Source organism: Cydia pomonella, chromosome 21 (genome assembly GCF_033807575.1).
Source record: "Cydia pomonella isolate Wapato2018A chromosome 21, ilCydPomo1, whole genome shotgun sequence".
Taxonomy (NCBI): domain Eukaryota; kingdom Metazoa; phylum Arthropoda; class Insecta; order Lepidoptera; family Tortricidae; genus Cydia; species Cydia pomonella.
The window spans coordinates 854,623-880,142 of NC_084723.1; the positions used below are offsets into that span (position 1 = coordinate 854,623).

Genomic DNA, 25,520 nt, shown 5'->3' on the forward strand with positions numbered 1-25,520 from the left:
AGTTATCGGCCTGGAGATCGCGCAAGTCCGCTTCAACAGCATCGCCCCAGCGATATCTGGGACGTCCGATAGGCCTCCGCCCTACCGGGCGTCCCAGGTATGCCCTTTTAGCGCCGCGATCCTCCTCCATTCTCAAAACGTGGCCAAGCCAGCGGAGACGGTGAGCTTTTGTTTCGCCGACAATATTGGGTGTAGCCACAAGATATTCAATCTCGTCGTTTTTGCGGAGTCTAAGGCTGCCATCCTCTCTTCTCATTTTATGACCTGCCAATTAAAAATACTCAATACTCAATATCTTTATGGCTCATAAGTAAAAATCCATGCAGTAGCATGTGTGTATGCATATATTGATGCCATTGTAGGTGTTTCTTGAACAATGATGAATTAATACATAATATGAAAAACATAAGTTTATTTTTATCAAGCAGATACATTATTCGGACGAATCGGACGCCTGCAAGCGATACATAAAAAAAAATAAGGGAAAAAAGCAATATTCGAACTTGCGACCTTTGGAAATACCGGTTGATCGCATGAGTTACTGAAGCTTCGGTTTATATTTCATATTATAAATCGAAGAAAACACCGAAGAAACTGCATCAGATTAAAAAAAAAGAATTACGTAAATGTTCATGCGATAAACTACAGATTTTTTTCGGCATATATTTCTAATGGTCTTGCATAATACGAAAATAACAGAAAAACATTTCTCATATCTAACACAACTCACCCTTCACGTCAAAAACAAAACTAAACTACGTCACTTTTTAGTAACGAACGTCACTGGTTATAAATGCATTCAGCCACCGCGCATGCGCGAAAAGCTAAGACGGCCAGTGTATTCAAGAGACCCGAACGCACCTAACCTATATCGGTGCCCAACGGTCGCGCGCGAAATAAACTTTCGTGATTCGAAATTCGAACGGCAATTTAGTTTTTTGAATTTAGACTTTTGTGTTAGTGTTAGTGAGCGGTTTTTGTTTGTTTTCAGTGATTTTGGTTGAAGTTTGTGTTGTGCTGCCGGAAAGTCGTTGGATTTTAAGGTCGGTAATTTGTTTTTAATAATGAAAATTACGTACAATTAACATTTAAATATTTTATGTAAATTCATAGGTGCCATGACTCTAAGATCAATTTAAAAAAACTTTAATTTTAAATCTATTAATATAAGAGACTCATTAAAAAAACTTTATAATTAAAATTAAGAAAATAGTTACTGTTGGTTTTTAAACTAATACCTAAGAAGATAAATACATTTTCTTACGCCGTCTAGACGTTTGATTATCGAAATTTGACTTTTTCATTTTTTCTAGAACTAATTTTTTTTTAAATCACCCTGAAATGAACAGAAAATGACCCTTTTATTTTCGTGTCGTTTTAATATTTCCCATTGTATATTTTTTAATATTATTAAAAATTTACAGCGATTGTTGAATCTTGGGAAAAAGTTACTTCTGAAAATGAATTTCGATGAAAATTGTAACAGGGGCAGGTGTTAGTTTAGTACGGCAATCCTCATTTTCAATTTTATTCATGTTTTTTTCGTTATTTATTTATTCAACTAACAACACGTAATATAAACAAAAAAACAATGAGATTAGGCCTTAAAGTAAAATATACAAACTAAAAATAAAAATAAACTTTAAATAGAATTATTCCCCCTTTAGTTTGGTTATATTTCTGTATTTCTTAACTGCGGTGATTAGAGTTAAGTACTCATTTACCTGTGTCATATATATGGTATATAATTATTATTATTTTCAATTAAATTAAATCGGTGTGAAGATATTAATTATTGGCGTGAACATTGTTATTTTCGGGGTTGATTACATCAATGAATATAAGGAATATTTAATGATATTTTGAATCTGTAATATTATTATTATTTTTTTATACTACGTCGGTGGCAAACAAGCATACGGCCTGCCTGATGGTAAGCAGTCTCCGTAGCCTATGTACACCTGCAACTCCAGAGGAGTTACATGCGCGTTGCCGACCCTAACCCCACCCCCCTCGTTGAGCTCTGGCAACCTTACTCACCGGCAGGAACACAACACTATGAGTAGGGTCAAGTGTTATTTGGCTGCGGTTTTCTGTAAGGTGGAGGTACTTCCCCAGTTGGGCTCTGCTCTAGATCTGGAATGACATTTGCTGTGCTGTGCCCTACCACACAAGGCGAGATGACATTCACATTGCCCATACCTCTCTTTTGGACGTAGTTTAAGGACATACCCGGGTCCGGGTAATATATTTGTTTTTTTTCCCGGAGCATTAAACATAACTATACTATACTATACTACATATACTGCAGCATATAGCCTAATGAGACAAGACGACTAATTAAATTTAATTAGTCGGTTAGAAGATATTATTTGTTTAAAAATTATTATGTACGAAATTAACAGGTATTGTTTTTGCAAAAAAAAATCTACTAAGTTTTTTTCCCACTTATTATGTACAGTCAGCATCAATAGTAGCGGATGAAACAACGTGCCAAAAGTATTTGACATCCCAGATAACTTATCCAAATATAGATTAATTTCTTACTTTCACGTTCCAAAGTATATATCTTACAGTCTTAGTTGTTCTATATTAAAGACATGACTTTTCGTTAAGCCGTTAAATAATAATGAAGCGTTATTTGATCCGCTACTTTTGATGCTGACTGTACATGGCACACCAGGAAGAAGCCGGCATCTCGCTTATTTCTTCCCAGAACTTGCAGAATGTGGAATGAGTTACCTCCTGAGGTATTTCCTTTGCGCTACGACATGGGATTCTTCAAGAAGAGGGTATTTAGGGTTCTCAAGGGTCGGCAACGCTTAAGTGGCTCCTGTGATGTTGCTTATGTCCATGGGCGACGATGACTGCTTCCCATTAGGCGGCTCGCTTGCTGACTGTCACAAAAAAACTTACAAAGCAGTTACAAATTATTGAATTTTTTTCTCCACACCACAAACTAATATTAGTTTTCCAAACTATCCCGCCATCCTCGTCAGATTCTGACACATGTCAAAAAGTCAAAATATAGTTTGGCAAGTCGCTCATTGTTATTGTTATTTGAACCACAACACGCTTGCCAAAATGCAAGTCAACCTTGTAAGTTTTTAACCAAAATAAATCTGGTGATATATTCGGAAAAGTGTCTTTGACCCCTTCCTTGGTAAATTAAAAATAGTAGTCAACTTTTTAAAACAACAAATAATATTTTTTGTTATAATTAGTATGGATTTCCGCAAAGAAACGACTGATTCTATTCATTATTTGTTAACTTTTTGGTGTTTCAAAAAAACCCCAAAATGGAAAAAGTAATCAAAACAAGCTTTAAAAATTGTACCTTTATACCTAATAAGATACACATTACAAAGTACAAAAAAATTGGATAAAAGAGGGATAGATAAACAGTCAAAAATGTAATTTAAGCAGATAATTGACTCCAAGACTCCCAAAGTGACTTGACTACTTTACTAAAGTGGTCATAAAATATAGATCGAAACTAATATTAAAGTCCATCAAACCACACCAAACGGAATAAGATTGACAGACAGTCTAAAGGCAATTATATTATCTAAAATTATTTAAGTAGGGAACTGTAAATTGGCCTTAAGCAAAAGCTGAAGGACAAAGGGAACCATTTAAGATAACTAGTACATTGGTAAACTTGTATGTTAACATACCGTTTAGTTAAGTCCGTTTATTTTATGTATGTTTTAGTGAGAGCGTTTAAGGAAGTAAGTGTTCATCTCTATATTGTTTGTACCTAACAATGTAACCTATTATCCTGTCGCATACTTCTGTTGTTTCTCCAATAAAAAGAAAAAAAAATTTAAAGCGATTTAAGGTGCAGTATGACCAGAAAACGGAATTTAAAAAAGTAAGTGTTTCATATTTTCTGATTTTGCATGCGTTCTGGCTAAATGCGCTGATACCAGTATCGATTATGTATGACAATAACATCTTTTACAGTACATATGGTGCTACTTTATAGCACTAGTGCGAAAATTAGCATAATACGTTACTGTGTCAAACATTTAAAGGGCCATATGTACTGTAAAACGTTGTACGATAGTAGTACTCGTAGTACTCCCTTCGGTCGTGTTTTAATTTATCGCCACTCGTTTCGAATTTCCTATTTTTCGCACTTGTATCGTAATGTACAGTCGAGGAAATTGATTTTTTAGCAGGTTGTGGTTCACTTTACACTGGAAAGCTCATAGCATAAGTATGTACAACCAAATTTACTTGAACCGCAAATTGCTAAAGAATCAATTTCCTCGACCGTACTATTATATACGTGCATTTTTAGCAAATAAATCTTGAGCCGTTCTCAGGGAACTGTATCGATTCGAATCCTGAGTTTTTGACTTTCGCTCAATATAAAAAAAAAACATGAACATGGTCTAAAGTGCACTTAAAAATATTGTAACAAATTATGCACAAAAGCTAAAAGTAGGAAAATTGCTTCTAAAAATCTGTAATTTGTTTAAGGGAATGTATTAATTACTTTTTTTTTAAAGTAGCCAAAAAAAAAAAAAACATCTTATACGCGCTCCCGAGCACGCATTTCCATCTCACTCACACTTACACTCAGTGAAAGTGAGAGGAGAACAGCCCTACCACACAAACCGAGATGACATTTAAAGTGTTCATACCTCTCTTTTGGTTATTTAGTGCACGATATTAAATTGTACGAAAAGGAGAACTTAATGCCTTAAGGGCTGAATCCAAACAACACCTTATTTTCATTTATTTTCACGTGTATATTTATCTTTACCCTAAATACCATAGCTGTATAATTTTAGTATAAAATGGCTAGTGATAAAGCCGGAATATCTGACGAGCAAATTATTAAATAGGAGTATATTTCCAAAGTAATCCAGATAAAAGTGAAAACTCACGCAATGGCCTTTTTGCCCTCTTAATTTTCGCGCGGTGCGCCATATCTTTTGTCCCCTTCTAATTTTCAGATCTGAAGCAGGGCCCGTCTGAGGAAGTACCTCCACCTTACAGCAAAAGAATAGACCCTACTCAGAGTGTTGTGTTCCTGCTGCCGGTGAGTAAGGTTGCCAGAGCTCAACGAGGATGCGGGTCGGCAACGTGCATGTAACCAGGGATCGGAAACCGGTATTTTTTGTATGGGAACGAAAACGGTATTTTTTCGTTCTTTGTTAATTATTTCATTTCTAATTAGGCAATCTAATAATACGAAGTCGTTATCTAAAAACACAACCGAGTCCTATATTTGGAGTATAAAATAAACCGAAATATATGTTTATTTCAAAGTTTTTCCAAAAAACCGGTTCCGATCCCTGCATGTAACCCCTCTGGAGTTGCAAGCGTCCGCAGGTTACGAAGACTGCTTACCTTCAGGTAGGCTGTATGATTGTTTGCCACTGACGTAGTATAAAAAATATATAACTTATCACCACTCTGTGTAACACTCTATAATTATTATTATTTTTTTGGTTAAACATTTGGTTTTTTAGGGTTCCGTACCCAAAGGGTCAAACGGGACCCTATTACTGATACTTCGCTGTTCGTCCATCCGTCCGTCCGTCCGTCTGTCACTAGGCTGTATCTCATGAACCGTGATAGCTAGACAGTTGAAATTTTCACAGATGATGTATTTCTGTTGCCGCTATAACAACTAATACTAAAAACAGAATAAAATAATTATTTAAGGGGGGCTCCCATACAACAAACATTTTTTTTCCGTTTTTATAAATAATGGTACGGAACCCTTCGTGCGCTAGTCCGACTCGCACTTGCCCGGTTTATTTATTTATTTTATCAGTAAAAATATTCGTAAATTGTTTAAAATAATAAAGGTAATTAATATTTCAGTTTAATGAATGAAAATATATGAATATGTATGATTGTGTTGTACCGTTTATAACGTAATAATATCTGTGAAACCGAGCTTTGCTCGGAAAACATATAAAAACTCAGAAATGCGCGTTTTCCCTGAGATAAGAGCTAGCTAGATCGATTTTTCGCCCCGGAAAACCTCCATATAGAAAATTTCATCGAAATCGTTAGAGCCGTTTCCGAGATCCCCTAAATATATAAGTATCGACCTGTAACCTAATGTTATTAATAAATTTTCATTTTCATTTTTTTTTTTCATTTTTTTTATAAATATACAAGAATTGCTCGTTTAAAGGTATAAGATTTAATTTATGTCACAATAAAGCATCTTAGTAAATAATAATCATTTTAGTCCATTTACTGAAAATAAACGAATACAATAGTTTTATAAGCGTAGGCTGAACTAATAACTGCAATGAAGTAATACTAAATCATAAAGTAATCTTTTCATCTCGAAAAGGTCACAAAAATGTCAGACGGTTAGATCACCCCAAGTTCAAAAAACCGGACTAGTGCGAGTCGGACTCGCCCACCGAGGGTTCCGTACTTTTCAGTATTTGTTGTTATAGCGGCCACAGAAATACATCATCTGTGAAAATGTCAACTGTCTAGACATCATGGTTCATGTGATACAGCCTGGTGACGGGCAGATAGACAGACAGACTGACGGACAGCGGTCTTAGTAATAGGGTCCCGTTTTACCCTTTGAGTACGGAACCATAAAAAATAAACTGACCCCAGGGGGCCGACCGCGAAAACCGAAATTCGCAAAATGCGGGGATCTTTCTGTTTTTCTCTCACTAAGACGTAATTAGAGTGACAGAGAAAAATACCCGCAATTGACAAACTTCGATTTTCGCGATAGCCCTGATCGCCTGATAGTACGAGTTGCGTTGCCGCGCGTGAGTACATATATAAAGTCGCACTCGAATCTAGTGAATAGATGTATGGAGTCGCGCGTGAGAACGCAACTCATGCTAACAGGTCTGAGTGTAACTTCTGTATGATTTGCCAGAAAGTTTCCGAATAAGCCCTTAAATTTAACGAACATTTTCGCAACTAAGCTAATTGGCATCAAACGTCTGTCAGGAACTGCTGGCGTTGGCTTTCTCTGAGTGTATCTAATGGGGATGAGTTTTGGAAGAAAAATGACCGGTTGGGGGGAATTCTTCCACTTGTCACAGTGACTGTGAAGAAGTTAAATAAAAAAAAAACGTTTTTTTAGGATTATCATATAACTCGATATATCTATTATCTATTAAATATGTCAAAACGGGTTACTTACGTATTTTAAGCAGGGACCGGACCCGCTTACCCTAACCTGTTCAAAAACCCGGGTTATTGTAAAGCTGTGTTCCAAAAACCGCTTCATTTCGGTAAGCTTTTGATTGGCTTACCGGTTAAGAAGCTAATCCTTTTATTTGAATTAATTCAGGTTAGCGCTTACCGATATTAAAAACCCGGGAAAGGGTTATCGCTTCAAGCGCTGATTAAATACGAACAAGCTGTTTTAGCTTTTACGTAAACTGCATATGGTCTATTAACGTAGCGCCCGACGCGAAACACGGCGGTTCCATTCCCTACGTGCACGTGCGAGTGCGCGGCGCGGCGCGGCGGCAGTCGGTATTTGTCAAAGGCTTTGTAATTTGCCGACCTAATATTGCTAATTCAAACAAAAGTGTACGTTAAGTCAAGTAGCGCACAACGTAGATTTCAAAACACATGCTAAGGTTTAAGGCAAATTACCTAATATGGTAAGGCGTTGCATTGATTTTGGTATATTTTTGTTTAGTACCTATTACTCCTATTATTGTCACTTTCTTTATCGTTAGCTGTCTGTGCATATCTCCTGTGTCAGTGGAACTCATCAATGGCTTCTAATAATTTTATCGAGTTAGGGCTCATTTTAAAGGTCTTGACGAGTTCTTTACGATACACATGGTGGAGAGGGTCTGATGGTGGAATCGGAAGGTGTCGATGGAACTCATCGATAACTACTAGTAATGCTATCGAGTTAGGGCTCATTTTAAAGGTCTTGACGAGTTCTTTACGATACACATGGGGGAGAGGGTCTGATGGTGGAATGGGAAGGTATCGATGGAACTCATCGATAACTACTAGTAATGCTATCGAGTTTGGGCTCATTTTAAATATGTTGACAAGTTCTTTACGATACACATGGTGGCGAGGGTCTGATGGTGGAATCGGAAGGTGTCAGTGGAACTCATCGATAACTACTAGTAATGCTATCGAGTTTGGGCTCATTTTAAAGGTCTTGACGAGTTCTTTACGATACACATGGTGGCAAGGGTCTGATGGTGGAATCGGAAGGTGTCAGTGCAACTCATCGATAACTACTAGTAATGCTATCGAGTTTGGGCTCATTTTAAAGGTCTTGACGAGTTCTTTACGATACACATGGTGGCGAGGGTCTGATGGTGGTATGGGAAGGTATCGATGGAACTCATCGATACCTACTAGTAATGCTATCGAATTTGGGCTCATTTTAAATGTCTTGACGAGTTCTTTACGATAGACATGGTGGCGAGGGTCTGATGGTGGAATCAGAAGGTGTTGATGGAACTCATCGATAACTACTAGTAATGCTATCGAGTTTGGGGTCATTTTAAAGGTCTTCACGAGTTTTTTACGATACACATGTTGGCGAGGGTCTGATGGTGGAATCCGAAGGTGTTGATGGAACTCATCGATAACTACTAGTAATGTTATCGAGTTAGGGCTCATTTTAAATGTCTTGAAGAGTTCTTTACGATACACATGGTGACGAAGGTCTGATGGTGGAATCGGAAGGTGTCAGCGGAACTCATCGATGACTTCCCATAATGCTATCGAGTTTAGGCTCATTTTAAAGGTCTTGACGAGTTCTTTACGATACACATGGGGGAGAGGGTCTGATGGTGGAATGGGAAGGTATCGATGGAACTCATCGATAACTACTAGTAATGCTATCGAGTTTGGGCTCATTTTAAATATGTTGACGAGTTCTTTACGATACACATGGTGGCGAGGATCTGATGGTGGAATCGGAAGGTGTCAGTGGAACTCATCGATAACTACTAGTAATGCTATCGAGTTTGAGCTCATTTTAAAGGTCTTGACGAGTTCTTTACGATACACATGGTCGCCATCTTGGATTCCAAAATAGTCATGATTTTCGAAATCCGCACTCCGTAAAACCTATACAACGACATCCATGACTAATTTTCTGACATATTTCATGGTCGGCATCATGAAATCCAAAATGATCATCTTTTTCGAAATCCGCACTCCCTAAAACCTATAAAACGACATCCATGATGACTTTTATTAAATAGTACGTGGCCGTCATCTTGGATTCCAAAATAGTCATCATTTTCCAAATCCGCACTCCCTAAAACCTATAAAACGATATCCATGACGACTTTTATGACAAAAAGCATGGCCGCCATCTTGGATTCCAAAATAGTCATGATTTTCGAAATCCGCACTCCCTAAAACCTAAAAAACGACTACCAAGATGACTTTTATGACAATATGTGTGGCCGCCATCTTTGATTTCAAAATGGTCATCATTTTCGAAATCCGCACTCCCTAAAACCTATAAAACGTGTTGTGATTTGAATAACTAACACTGAGTTTAAGATGTATATCATTTAATAAGGAACACCACACGACATTCTCATAACGTAGATGATGTGACAAGACGAACAAAAGAACAGTACTGTCAACTCTTCAAACAGCTAAAAACTTAAATGAGGTTCATATACTATGAACACATACAAACTCCATGTATTTGCATTGCTGTATTATTCTAACACCCCTTCTCAATGCGAATACATTAACAATGTAAACTAAAGAAAACAAATGAACATCTTTGTTAAAATTAACAAGAACTTATAGGCAGTTCCTAACACCGCACTTGTTTAAGTGTTTTATAATTAACTCCTTACTTAAAGACTTTGTTAAAATGTCTGCCGGTTGCTCATTAGTGCTAATATAATTAATGCAAATTTTATTTTCTTTAACAAGCTCTTTCACAAAATGATAGCGGATGTCAACATGTTTCAATCTCTTGATAGTATCAGTTTTTGCATTTATTATAGCCGACTGATTATCACAAAATATCTTGACCGGGCAAACATTTTCACAGTTAAAATCATTTAGTAAGTTTATGAGCCAGGCAGCATCACTGGCAGCCATGCTCATCGATACATATTCTGATTCCGTTGAAGAGATACTTACAGAAGCTTGCTTCTTAGAGCACCATAAAACTAGACAGTTTGATAGTGTGAACATATAACCTGAGGTTGATTTTCTGTCCCTAATATCCCCTCCCCAATCAGCATCGCAATAACCTTCTAAGACCATATCTTTGCATTTGTAAACCAACTTGTATTCTAAACTGTACTTGACATATCTTAACACTCTCTTTAATGCACTGAGCAGCTCATTATTTGCACATGTTTGATACCTACTTAACATGGAAACTGGAAAGCATAAATCAGGCCTAGTCCCCATTGCAGCATACATTAAACATCCTATAATTTGCCTGCATAATTGCTCAATATTTTTATCTGCAGGAGTAGTACTATTTGCAAATATTTTAGTATTAATATTGGGGTCCATTGGTGTAAGCATATCTTTAGAGTTATCCATATTAAATCTTTTGAGAACCTTTTGCAAATAATCTCTTTGGTCAAGTTCAGTAGTTCCCGTTTCCAAGTTTTGTTTGACATGAATGCCTAAAAAAGTTGAAATTGGCCCCAGATCTTTCATTTCAAAATCTTTATTTAATATACCCTTGAGTTGTGAAATGTGTTTTTCATTTGTTCCAAAAAACAGAATATCATCGACATACAGAAGAATATATGTTCTATCTTTACCAATACACCTTTTGAATAAACAAGAGTCACAGTTTGACCTTTCATAGCCTTCTCTAGCCATGACAGAATTGAATTTATTGTTCCAACACTTTGGTGAACTTTTTAAGCCATATAGTGACCTATTTAATTTTACAATATTGCCATCCCCAGAATAAGCCCCTTCTGGTAACCGAATATATACATCTCTGTCAATATCACCATACAAGAATGCTCCAGTAACGTCCATTTGAAAAATAGGCAAATTTAACTTAGTTGCTACTGCTATAAAAACTCTAAAGGTTGATAACTTTGCCACGGGGGCATAAATGTCACTCAAGTCCAAGTCACTGTTTTGCTCAAACCCTCGAGCAACAAGCCTTGCTTTATACTGCTTAATATCACCTTGTCCTTTCAATTTAAAAACCCACTTGCTACTAATAATGTCTTCACTTACCGGTGCAGTACAAAAGTCCCATGTGTTGTTGTCCTTTAATGTCTGCAGCTCTCTGTCAATTGCCTCTTTCCACTTACTTGCATCCTTCCTTTGCATAGCCTGCTTGTAAGTAGTTGGCTCGCCGTTATCACTTACAACATTGTTACACTTATAAAAAGATGTTTGTTTTCTTTCTCGCTTCGGTCTATTAAGCCGGATCATTTCATCTGTCTCTGATGATTCAGTATCTGAAGGTTTGTATTCACTCTGAGAATCAGATTCTTCTTGAGTTTCACTTTCACCGAGGAATGAGTCCATGTTGGGATCTGTATCTGGTTCTTTAGCCTCGCCATTCACTGTTTCTGGAATAATATCTTCATCTTGGCTATTCAGATCCAATGTAACAATTGATTCCTTAACTTCAGGTCCTGTTTCAGTCATAAAAACAATATCCCTTTTTGTATCTACATAGTTTTTATCTGGAAAGTATATTCTATACCCCTTGACAGCTTCTCCATAGCCGATCATCAATCCTTTCTCACCTTTCTGGTCCCATTTTCTTCTCTTTTCTTTGGGAATGTGTACATATACTGGTGTACCAAATGCCTTTAGTTGATGAATATCAAATGTTTTACTAGTCCACAGTTCATAAGGTGTCTGTCCATTTCTGCCTCTTCCTGTCCGGTTAATCACAAAAGCAGCAGTGTTCACTGCTTCAGCCCACAATTTCTTTGGTAGATTTTTGGCATGTATCATAGTTCTTGCGGCTTCCACAAGAATCCTCATCTCACGTTCAGCCTTACCATTCTGGGCAGCGGTGTAAGCTACGGTAGTTTGATGAATTATCCCCTTCTTAGAACACATTTCCTTCACTTCCTTGTTGATAAATTCAAGGCCATTATCTGTTCTAATCGTTTGAACCTTATTTCCGGTTAAATTCTCCGCCTTATTCACAAAATCCTCCAGGCAATGTTTAATTTCGTCCTTGCCTTTAACAAAGTAAACCGTTCTAAAGTTTGAATAGTCGTCCTTCAGTACGACGAAATATTTAGAACCGCCGATACTTTCTACTTCCATGGGGCCGCAAGTGTCTCCATGTATTAATTCGCACGTTCTAGTGCTCACAGTTTCGCTTCTTTTAAAAGGCAATCTATGTATTTTCCCTTTTAAACAACTCTCACATTGGGGCACGCCGGTTTGTATTGTTTTGACGTTATTTTTTGCCAACACACTTTTCACGTATTCAAAGTTCTGGTGTGCAAGTTTTTCATGCCACTGGTACAGATCGTTCTTGGTAACTTTTGCAACACTCGCAATATCTGGTTTTAAACGAAAGTCCATGTAATAAGACTTGCCTATTCTATTTGCGATCGCACAAACAACGCCGTTTTTAACAAATTTGCTGTATTTGACATCTGTCAATATGTCATATCCTTGGTCAGTGACACAATTCATAGACAATAAATTTGATTTTAAATCCGGAACGTATAACACGTCGTCAACTGTTGTGTCAACCCATTCACTGCCATTACTGACTTGAACTGTCAACTGTCCGTGACCCAAAACATTAATAGCGGCACCATTACCAACTTCCACGGATCTGTCTGTATCACTCGTAAACGATGAAAATAATGAACGGTCCCGAGTCATGTGTTCACTAGCCCCACTGTCTACCAGAAATCTTGCTTTTATATAGTTTTCATTTACTGAGTCCGACACTACAAACGCATTACTCATCTTCTTACTGTCCTTTGACTTTTTAAACCTGCAGTTTGCCTTGTAATGTCCGTATTTGCCGCAATAAAAGCACTTATTATCATTCCCCTTTCTTTCATGGTATTTAGTACTTCTACACTCTGAGGAAAAATGACCCATTCTATTGCATAAAGTGCATTTTACGTTCTTCTTAACCACGAATGCGGTAGAAGTCGATGGAGCTTCTTGGTTTTCATCTTTCTTATCCTTCACCCGCTCCTCTTCTACTAATAACCTGGCCACTAAATTGTCGAATGTCTGTTTGTCGTCGGATGCAGACTCCCATGCCGAGACAAAGTGTTTATATTCGTCCGGTAAACTCATTAAAACTTTAGTTATGACGAACTTGTCTGATATTTCTTCGCCCATCTGCTTTAATTGATTTTGCAGTTCTTGAATTTTAGATAGGAACACCGACATTTCAGTTCCTTTCTCGTATTTGAACTGAAAAAATCTTTGCTGTACGATATGTATACTGGTTTCTGACTTTTGTTCGTATACACTTAAGAGCTTTTTCCACATTTCAGCAGAAGTTGTGCAAGAAATTAGATGTAACATAACATCCTCCGACATCCTCGTGACCAATAATGTTTGTGCCTTAGCATCTTTGCTTTCCCATGCAACTTTTTCTTTTGAATCTTGCGGCTTTTCCGTCTTCCCTAGCACGATGTCTAGCCATCCCTGACCTCTCAGTAAAACTGTCATTTGAAATTTCCAGATGTTCCAATTTCTGGCTCCTTCCAGTTTCATTACGTTATTATTGGTGGTCACTAATGCTTCCATCTTGTTTTCCTGCCTTGCCTTAGTCTGAAAGCAAATATTTTCCTTCTCGACGAAAATTTTTCATAACCCTACTTTTCGGCGATGTTCAAATCACGTCGTAAAAATTGTGTTTCGCGCACTACACATTTAATTTTATTTTTGCTTCATGACTAGCATGACTGGGCGCATTACCTGTTGTGATTTGAATAACTAACACTGAGTTTAAGATGTATATCATTTAATAAGGAACACCACACGACATTCTCATAACGTAGATGATGTGACAAGACGAACAAAAGAACAGTACTGTCAACTCTTCAAACAGCTAAAAACTTAAATGAGGTTCATATACTATGAACACATACAAACTCCATGTATTTGCATTGCTGTATTATTCTAACAAAACGACATCCATGACGATTTTTATGACATAGTACATGGTCACCATCTTGGACTCCATCCATGACGACTTTTATGACAAAAAGCATGGCCGCCATCTTGGATTCCAAAATAGTCATGATTTTCGAAATCCGCACTCCCTAAAACCTAAAAAACGACTACCAAGATGACTTTTATGACAATATGTGTGGCCGCCATCTTTGATTTCAAAATGGTCATCATTTTCGAAATCCGCACTCCCTAAAACCTATAAAACGACATCCATGACGATTTTTATGACATAGTACATGGTCACCATCTTGGACTCCATCCATGACGACTTTTATGACAAAAAGCATGGCCGCCATCTTGGATTCCAAAATAGTGATGATTTTCGAAATCTGCACTCCCTAAAACCTATATAACGACATCCATGACGATTTTTATGACATTGTACATGGTCACCATCTTGGACTCCAAAATGGTCATCTTTTTCGAAATCTGCACTCCCTAAAACCTATATAACGACTTCCATGACGACTTTTATGACAAATCGTATGGACGCCATCTTGGATTCCAAAATAGTCATGACTTTCGAAATCCGCACTCCCTAAAACCCATAAAACGACATCCATGAAGACTTTTATGACAAATTGCATGGCCGCCATCTTGAATTCCAAAATCGTCATCATTTTCGAAATCGGAACCCCCGAAAACCTAAAAATGATGATTTTTATGACAAAGTGTGTGGCCGCCATCTTACTAAAACCTGTTATAAACCGGATACAAATAAGCATCTATATAGTAAGTCAACATTAACGAAAAGTACTTTTACGTCGGTAGTTACAATATACCTATCGAATCAATTACGTAATGCCCATCTCTCCCGCGGTGCCGCAGCGGCGGGGGAAAGGCGCGGGAGAGGGGTAAGGCTTACCCTAAACCGAAAGGTTACCGGTTAGTACACGCAAAACACAAACCGAATCAGCTCCTGTAAGCGGTAACCACTTGTTACGATTAGGTTAATCTGAATAATACGGGTTATCATTCTTTTTGGGTAACCGGTTGAACGGGTTACCCAAACGATTAGCTTATCGTATGAAGGGGTTACCCATTCCGAACGGGTAAGGCAAATGAACGGGTTTTCCGGTCCCTGATTTTAAGACGAAAACGCTCCGCCCGTCAACGCAAGCTCCTGGAGGCCTACCGCGAAAATCGAAGTTCGTCAATTGCGGGCATTTTTCTCTGTCACTCTAATTACGTCGTAGTGAGAGTAAAAGAGAAAGATCCCCGCAATTTGCGAATTTCGATTTTCCCGGCAAGCCCCCGGCCTGACGACACTATTCGGTGCGGAGTGAAACATGTTTTCGAGTTAAAATACGTGAGTGACCTGTTTTAACATATTTAATATGTCTGTGTCCCACGGAAGGTTTTTTATTAAAATATATATCTAGCTTAATAGAGCAGTAAATTCAGAGAGCGGAGTTTTTGAAATGTCATAGAGTTTGTTTAGATCACAGTACGGCTGCCAAAAATTTAATAAAAAATAATAATAGGAATCTTGAGACCTTTCTCGAGGGACTTTACTGATTCTAATCCTGAGTTTTTGACTTACGCTCTATAGAAAAATTCTCGAACATAGGTCTAAAATGCACTTTAAAAATGTATAACTAGTTTTGTTCAAAAGCTTTGAAAATTGCTTCTGGCAATATCAGGTCTGAGGGAACTCAGCGATTACTTTTTAATTATTAAAACATATAAAATATTTAAATTCAAAAACATGATATCAGCGCTCCCGAGCACGCATATCTATTTCGACCACGCTTAAACTCAGTAAGAGGAGAATTCAGTTCAGTTCAGTTCAAATATACTTTATTCATGTAGGCCTAGCGACAAGCACTTATGAATAGTAAGACAGTAGTACATATAATTATCTTAAGTTAATTATCAGATCAATTTATTAATGTAAATAAAATTTATAATACTTTTGAATTATAATACAGATCAAATTTAATACTAAGAATTTCACAAAATATCGTCTAACATAAAAAAGAATTGTATAAAAAATACTAGTCTAGAATGTTTCTAGAATAAATTCAAAATGTCAAAAAAAAGCGGCCAATTTTTGTATGAAAATCTTAATGCGGTTCATAGAATTCATCTACTTACCAAGTTTGAACAGTATACTTCTTATAGTTTCGGAAAAATGTGGCTGTGATATAAACGGACAGACAGACGGATATGACGAATCTGTAAGGGTTCCGTTTTTTGCCATTTGGCTACGGAACCCTAAAAATCAACTAAGGAAATACAGAATAACAATAACCTACTGGGCCATGATGATATAAAACAATAAAAATATTAGCTAATATAAGGTAGTTCATGTGACTGTCATTGCGGAATTTAAACACACTGTTTGGAGACCGAAATTAATAAAACAGATGATACAATAAAACATGCAAATTTGATTAATTTTGGAAGAAATCCCATCGCCTACTAAACGGCAATAAATGAATAAAATATAATCAATCTGTTAATTCCGTTAAAAACGTATGATTTAATTAAAATGTTAAATTATAAACATGTAAATTCATATGTCAATTACATGTATTACGACATACAATTGACTGTCAATGAAGAAAAACATTATTATATTTATTTTAGGTACAACTTAAAAAAACCATAATAATAATAAATTATATACTAAGATATTAAAATTAAAACTAAAATATAATAGAACTTAAAACATAACAAATTGACGACCGGTTTGGCCTAGTGGGTAGTGACCCTGCCTACAAAGCTGAAGGTCCCGGGTTCAAATCCTGGTAAGGGCATTTATTCGTGTGATGAGCATGGATATTTGTTCCTGAGTCATGGGTGTTTTCTATGTACATATTTAAGTATTTATAAATATTTATATATTATATATATCGTTGTCTAAGTGCCCTCAACACAAGCCTTATTGAGCTTACTGTGGGACTTAGTCAATTTGTGTAATAATGTCCTATAATATTTATTTATTTATTATTTATAACATAACATCGACATCAATCACATATCGATCGATGTACATTTATTGAGAGGTGTGCCATATTGAGAGGTGTATTGTATTGTATTGTAGGCTTGTGGTCGGTCCTCCAGCGCTCATGAAGCCTACCATACCACTCCCTCACTGCGGACTGTAAGATAAAAACTTGTTAAAAAATATGTATTAAGTATTTTGTCCCTAAAATAAATGTTTATTAGTTAACATGCCATCCAGAATACATTATTTCAAATATTAATAATCATAAAAAGAAATCGGCACTTATCTTGTACAAAGCAACGGATTACCCTAAGTATTATGCAGATGTTCTTGTAGATGGTCTTGTTCTTGTACGAACACAGGCTGTCTGTCCCCAGACGCATCCAAGGTTCACGTCCAATTTGCATGTTAGACGTCTCTAGCGGGTCTCATTCGATCTCCTGTCTCTGTGTTACTAGATATTGGAATGTTTCGTCACATTACAGGAATTTTGATCTCTTTAGACATCTAGTCTCGGTTACTGGAGACCTATTTGTTTTTCTTTATGCTTTTTGCGTGTATTTATATTTTGACGTGAAACGTCTTTAAAAACTCTTAGAAGGGGTCGAACCAAAAACCAGTGTAACGGAAAACGGAAAGACAAGCGTTATGGCAACTATTTTATGAAATATTTTTTGGTTTGATAACGCTGAAAACGGATTTAAATGAAAGTGGTGTCATTTGATCTAATACATTCGAGTTTTTTTTTTATACTACGTCAGTGGCAAACAAGCATACGGCCCGCCTGATGGTAAGCAGTCTCCGTAACCTATGTACGCCTGCAACTCCATAGGAGTTACATGCGCGTTGCCGACCCTAATCACCGGCAGGAACACAACACTATGAGTACGACAATAAACATCTGAACATCTGAGTATATAATATTATGTTACTGCGAATTAAGATAATAATACAAAAATAAAATACGTGAGAATATAACAAGCTGTAAAGAAATGTGCGATTTTTCACAGAAATTTAATGTCTTGTCTGATGCCATCGTGTCCGAAAATTAATGGTTGGTGTTGGTACAAAACTGACACAAAATATCTCGGATAGATGAAGATTTAACAAGATTATTGCACGCGTACTAAGCGGTTAGTCACAAGCATTTTTCAATGTAACACCTCTGCTATGGTGACTTGCGACGGTGCTTGTGATCAGGCGGTCCGTATGCTTGTTTGCCATCGACGTGGTATAAAAAAATGTATATCTAGAAACTCTGTTTTAAACCTACTCTCCATTTCTCCCCAGTTAGAGCGAGAAAAAGTTCGGTAGCTAACGTAATATAAAGTTAGCAAGTTATGCTTAAAGTTAGAAGCGTTCTGCACAGTATGCCGAGTATTTTAATATAATCTTTTTTATAAGCTTCGGCAGTTTTACTTAGATTCAACAGGTGTGTAATTTGGAATATTAACATTTTTGTAGCTGAATGTTTTTCTTCTAATGGTTTTTGTGATCATAGTGTATTATAACAGTTATTTCTGGGCAAATCGATACTTCTTAACTATACTGAGGCAAGTGCAAAATCATGATTTTCTAGGAGAGCGGTTCAAAGGTAGAACGGAACGTAACTTCCTTATTTAATGAAGTACCATAATATTTTAGTTTTGTTCTGGTGAAATAGGTTAGATTATGGCTGCATTGATGGAATTCTAAAATTTATTTTAGTGATATAAAAGTATATACGTATACGCGTATTTTAGCGGAGCCAACAAGCATTTGATCCAGTATACGTCAAAATTTTACAATTTTTAAGGATACAATTTGGATTGAAAGTAGAATTGATGTTACCTGATTATCAAAACATTTATAACTTGTCTGATGATTGTAATTCAAATTGATATGATCAGTTTTTCTTACCAAGTCGAATGAATCCATATGACGTGAAAATCTTCTTCCTCGCGATGTCCCGGCATTGTCCGCTTGACAACTAATTCCGAGATTTGGCGTAGGCAATGACGTGAAAATAATAAGACTAAATTTAAATCTATTAAAAATTGTAGTCATTAATTACCTACTATAAGTTATTTTCGTTACATAACTACCGACTGACAACCCGCAGTTAAACTCCACCATACCACTGCATTTTGATAATAGTTATTTGTTTTACAAGGAGGCAAAGTTATTGTTTAACCGCTCGTGCTAATATTGATACCCGAGCAAGCGAAAGATTCGAAAATTGAACCACGAGCATAGCGAGTGGTTCGAGAAGTGAAATCTTGAGCGTTGCGAGGGTTTCAAGGCACGAGGGTTAAACAAACTTTGCCTCCGAGTGAAACACAACATTTTTCACCACGCCAACGCGAGGAAAATACTAGCTATGAAATAGCTAAAAAATCAAGCCTAATCAAATCCAACTGAACGTAATAAAAAAAATATAATTCAAAATCATCATTTAAAAGTCAATTCTACTGAAACACAAAATTTCTCACCACACCAACGCAAGGAAAATACTAACTATGAAATACCAAAAAAATCATAAACAATTCAAATCCAAATTAACGTAATAAAAAATCACCAATCAAAATCCAAATGAACGTAATTAAATATTTATCATCCAAAATCATCATTTAAAAGTCAATTCTACCAGCTAACATAAGGAAACAACTCAATATTAGCATCTGATTACTTTGCCCCAAATGTGGATAAAATGCAACTTTCTCATTAGTTTTTGAACAATCAAGAGGGCCTTTAACAGTTGGTGTGGTGAAAATAAATGATGCCGCTCTTTTTTACCCTCCTTGGCTTTAACTGGACGCGATACGCGTGGTGCAAATGACTTGCCTCAGTACAGAATGTTCCAGTATATAAAATGACGCTAGTTGCATCCATATACGTCAGTTTATTTCCAAAACGAATACGAAATTCAACATGGTTTCAGTGTAAGGTAAATATTGGTACCTATTTTAATCATCATTATGTAAAAAAGCGGCCAAGTGCGAGTCGGACTCGCCTATAAGGGCCCCAAAATTCATTGTTTTTATTTTCTATTTTTGTGTGAAAATCTTAATGCGGTTCATAGAATACATCTACTTACCAAGTTTGAACAGTATAGCTCTTATAGTTTCGGAAAAAAGTGGCTGTGACATAATCGGACGGACAGACGGACATGACGAATCTATAAGGGTTCCGTTTTTTGCCATTTGGCTACGGAACCCTAAAAACAATTTTATAAAAAATAACGGAACCCGAAACTATAATCAGGTTCCGTTTTTTGGCATTTGGCTACGGAACCCTAAAAACGTAAAATCATATTTTTTTTAATTTTCTTATTCAATGTATTACTAACCGTAGACTATAAAACATCTGTGTTATATTGTAATAATTATTTATTTTATTGGCTGTTGTATTTATAAATGTTGCTATGCATTTTTCATGTCACTGCAAAAGTGATTATTAACTCGTGAAAGAGCCCTGGAGGTGTACAATTAAACATTTTTTTTATTGTTAATTTTTGAATACAGCGATATCCTCATATTTTTAAAGTTCAATTAGGTACAGTCAAATTATTTCTTACTTAACATGATTTTTAGGAGCAATTTTCATATGTAAGTGCATTTGAGACCTATGTTCGTGATTTTATTCTATCGAGCAAAAATCAAAAACTAAGGATTCGAATCGATACAGCCCCTCGAAGAAGGCCAAAATAAGCACGTAAACTTTTTTAAACTCAGTTTTCTGAACCTACTGCACCCAGTCACCAACCATGCTTATGTTTAAATAAATAGGGCAAACCTTGGCTATTTGGTGATACATAGTTATTCGGTGATAGTCAGTTTTATTGTCTTTTAGCCAAGTTACCTGGTAATTTTATGACTTGGAACCATATTACACCACATTAGCCACATTCGTGCTATTTCTTAGACATCGTTTTAAGCAATAAAATTACAGGGCAACTCGGCTAAAAAACAATAAAACTGACTATCACTGAATAACCAAGTATCATCGAATAGCCCAGGTTTGCCCTACCTATAGTTAGATAGAATACTCTTTATTGGCACATCTCAGTAAAAGATACAGCTTAAAGAAAAACAATTGATTAATGATAGAGGCAGACAACATGCCGTCTTATCGCTAAAGAGCGATCTCTTCCAGACAACCTTTGGGTAGCGGAAACAAAGCATTTAATCAAAAATAATAGGTAGGGTATGTAAGTAGATACAGACGCCATCAGATTGGAGCGGAGTTCAATTCTGTTTACAACGGCATTTCGCAATTTAAATTATCTGCCTTTATGCCCAAAATAATCGTCCATTTAGAGGCAATATTATGGTTGAACGACTCTGGTGAGCCCACTTGTGGGCGCGGCGTGGGAAACAGACCACAATTGTACCATTTTAGGGATCACATTAAAACAAATTTAGTAGTACTAGTACAAGTTGTTATTGTCTTCGTTATTTATCAGATCGCGAATCTACTTGGATGTCTTATATGACGAAATTCGCCAACAGTTTCTTTGTCTTAAGTAGGTATGGTTACCGAGTTTATAGCTATATGTGGAATTTATAGTTAGCTCGTTCTATTTTCTTTACATAACAATTTTGAACAGACATAGTAGAACATACTTCTAAAGATATCCACGATAAACGTCTAAACCCGCGATATCGCGATATCTTTCATTGCATATTACGCGCGGCCCTCCTAATCTTTTCTTTCCAATTACCTGGATTTTTGACAGTTGGTGGACTAATAATTAGTCTAATAACGTTCGAGAAATGGACCCCAGTTAGACGACAGTTAGAGAATTATTTATTTATTTATTTAAACTTTATTGCACAATATAACAAATAAAGTACAAACGGCGGACTTAAGGCCTAAAGGCATTCTCTACCAGTCAACCATCAGGCTAAACAGAAACAGTAGTAGGTGCAGGCACTAAACAAAAAAAAAACAGAATAAGTAACTTAAAACAAGCAATATAGCGATAAATAATATATATTAACGGTAATAAACTTAATAAACATAAATATACTATAATAAATAGATATATAGACGGTTAGAGTATCTAATTTTTGAACTGAAATAAATAGATCTAATACAACCCCAATTACAACATTCACAACTCAGTAATAAATTTATTTGGTAAATATACTAAAAACTAAACTACAAAACTTAAAACCTAGATCTAAGAATAAATAAAACTAGACTTAAAATAAAATAAAACTAGCCCTCTGCGGCATGGTACCGTAGATGCTAGCAGCATTTCCTCGCTGTATCGCAAGACTAATTCTTTGAGCGAGGAAGCTGCCAGCTCTGCGGTCACCGGTGACCTCTCTAATCCTTTTAGAAAGTTCCTTAAAAAGGTTAAAGGCGCTCGGACCCCACGGACCAAGGGTCTCGACGCCAAATGGTACGAAATTATATTCGGTGCCGAGACTAGTTAAACTTGTAATATCCTGTTCATTTGCAAAACAGGTTTATAGCAGTGACACTACGAAATTTAATTCGAACGGAACCCATATTTGTATTTCGACAATACTCCATTTGTTGACAAATTAGGCGATAACCAATGCGGCCATCATACCCTTTCTCTTATTGTAATAAAGTCTAATTTGCATTGAAATCAATGTAAAAGTTTCTGTCCGATTTCGGATCGTGATTATTAAAAGGGAATTGAGGTTACGCGTATTGCATACGAGAACTGTTTCGATTTGAAATAAACCTTTTGGCTTTAGCGTAAGGTCTAAATTTCTTCGAAGCTTAAGAAACATATTTGAATATTTCAGACGCAAAACGACGTAAGACCAGTCTGACTTTAAACCTATATTCTACCTTAGTTAGGTAGCTTTAGAGTTGCAAGTCGTATAGCGAGATTAAAGTGAGATATTCCCTTTTATATTTTAAGAAGTGTGAATGGTAAAAAGGTAGCGAATATGTTTCGGGTGGGTTTTCAAGATGGCGTAATTAGACTTACTTTTGGAGGTTTTGTATAAGTAGGGATGAGGGTTTAGGCTTATTAATAGCTTAATATAATGGGTTTCCTGCGGCAAGAATATTGTCCTTATAAAGTTATACAGGATGGAAAGTAAAAGGGTCAATTTGATACAAAAATTCGTGAAACGAAGGCAACGAAATGTGTTGTCTAAATTTGAGTCTTATAAAAATAAATTGAAAGAGCTTATCTCTAATATAAGGATTTGTTGTGTGTATTGACGCACTCGTGCTTTATTAAGCCACATATGATTGTTTGGAAGAGATTTCCCAGTAGCGGTAAGAGCGCTCATTATTCTCACTTAGTATCTATCGCTCTCTCTCTTAGCCTTTGTCCTAAAATTAAGTACGTATTATGTTCATTTTGCTTTTTTCGTGTTTTCCATTTTGAGGTGTGCAATAAAAAGGTATTCTTTTTTACTAAATCTATGATCAAAACATATCTCTTTTACGTGTCAACTTACAGCTAGGTATAAGTATATTCTTTTTAACATAAGTAAAAAATCATAGTTCATTTAATTAAATTCTCTATGAATTCACATTCGAATATGTTCTACATGTTATGCTATTTCAGATTGCATTGGTGCATTATGCATAGACTTATTTAAGTTCACGGCCATAATCAGAAGCCGGAACTCGTAATCGATTGTGGCACACGATCTTTTCACATGCTACATCTGGATAAAGAATAAGCGAATTTTAAACCCTAACAACAGATGCTCCCTGTATTACAAACATATTGTTAGTGAAACCAAATTAAAATGTTTTAGGATTTTATATATTTTGTTTGTATGTTACTTGTGAGGTAGGTAATTAATTAATGTTGCCTGGAAATAAGTGGTTGTATATGAATGGATGGATGATTTACTTATGAAAATTTATACAATATATATACAGTTTGATCAAAATTCGACAGTCCTGTAAAATGTTGGGTAAGGTATGAGATCTTATACAAAAATACAGTGATAATATAAATATACCAAAGACGAATATTGTGCTATACAAAAAAGTATAAACTATGTAGCTATAAAAATATATAAAAACCAATTTAAATAAAGTGGTCTCAAACGTTGAGCCTCTTTTTTAAGAAACTTCAAAAATACTTAGAACGGTGACCAAACTACAGATTGGAAGAATTTATGGTTATGGTAAGGAGTCACAAAACCGTATGTATTTTTTGCCGGTTATTGGGACAATTCGCCAATTGCGGGGATCTTTCTCTTTTACTCTCACTAAGACGTAATTTGAGTGACAGAGAAAAATGCCCGCAATTGACGAACTTCGATTTTCACGGCAGGCCCCCAGGTACGATCCGGACCGAGCGTCACAGTCACACCTTTCTCTATCAGCCGCCGACCCAAATCCCTTACGAAGTCCTTCGCCTGCAAAGCCCAAGGTCTCGACTGCAACTGGTACAAAGTCGTACATTGGCTCCAGGGTAGAGTGCTTGGCATGTTTCATTTTGTCTGCATACTCCACGGGCTCCACGGCTGACCCAGCGGGCCTAACCGTGAGACTCAAGTGGGACGGTGCAAATGTACTGATGTAAAAATTCGTAAAATACCAGTAGGTACATAGAAAACACCCATGACTCAGACTAAATGAATTAGTATACGGTTGCCAAAAGTATTAACTTTTAGTGACTATTATTTTATTAACCGACTTCAAGATTTCAAAAGGAGGAGGTTATCAATTTAGTGTGTAGATTTTTTTAATGTTTGTTACTTCATAACTCCGTCACTTCTGAACCGATTTTGAAAATTATTTTTTGAAAATAATTATATATATACAGATTAGTCCCGTTTTAGTCAAAGCCCAGTTCTGATGATGGGATCCATAAGGAATCGAGGGAACTCTTCAAATGTGAAAGGCATACATATAGTGATTTTTGTATTTTCTTTAACAAATCAAGCATTTACATTTAAAAAAGTGACATTTAATAAAGTGGAACTGCTGGTGATGATCAGAATGGAACTCTTCAACGACGGATACTGCACGTTTGGTGATTTGTCCTCTTCGCTGTGTTTGTTAAGCAAATTAGATTTTCAAGATAATTATTTGTCAAGTTCGAGTTCTGACGATGGGGTCCATGAGGAGTCGAGGGAACTCCTCAAATGTTAAAGGCATATATATAGTGATCTTAGTATTTTCATCAACAAATCAAGTATTTACATTTGTAGAAGTGACATTTGATGAAGTGGAACTGATGATGATGAGCAGAACGGAACTCTTTAACGATGCATAGTTCACGTTTGGCAATTTGTTCTCTTTGCATGTAATGTTAAGCAGTTATATTTCTATCCTATTTAATTTTTTTTAATAATAATCTGGTGCTTCATTTCATGCATGGTGTGAAATAATTTATCTTAAATACAGTCGAATACCCTATTGCGGGTATCTTACCAGTCAACCATAGGGCAAATCTGAAATGTATCAAGGTGGGTGCAGTGACAAAAAAAAACATGTT

At 36.2% G+C, this 25,520-nt stretch overlaps 1 protein-coding gene across 1 annotated transcript in view; it reads left to right on the forward strand.

Annotated features, from left to right (window-relative positions):
- The first annotated feature begins 692 nt into the window (after positions 1-692).
- LOC133529544 (octopamine receptor Oamb) overlaps positions 693-25,520 on the forward strand; it is a 256,980-nt gene continuing 232,152 nt past the window's right edge. The window contains exon 1 of the mRNA XM_061867287.1: positions 693-1,043. The gene's annotated coding sequence lies outside the window, so the exon portion shown is untranslated. The remainder of the gene's footprint in view (positions 1,044-25,520) is intronic.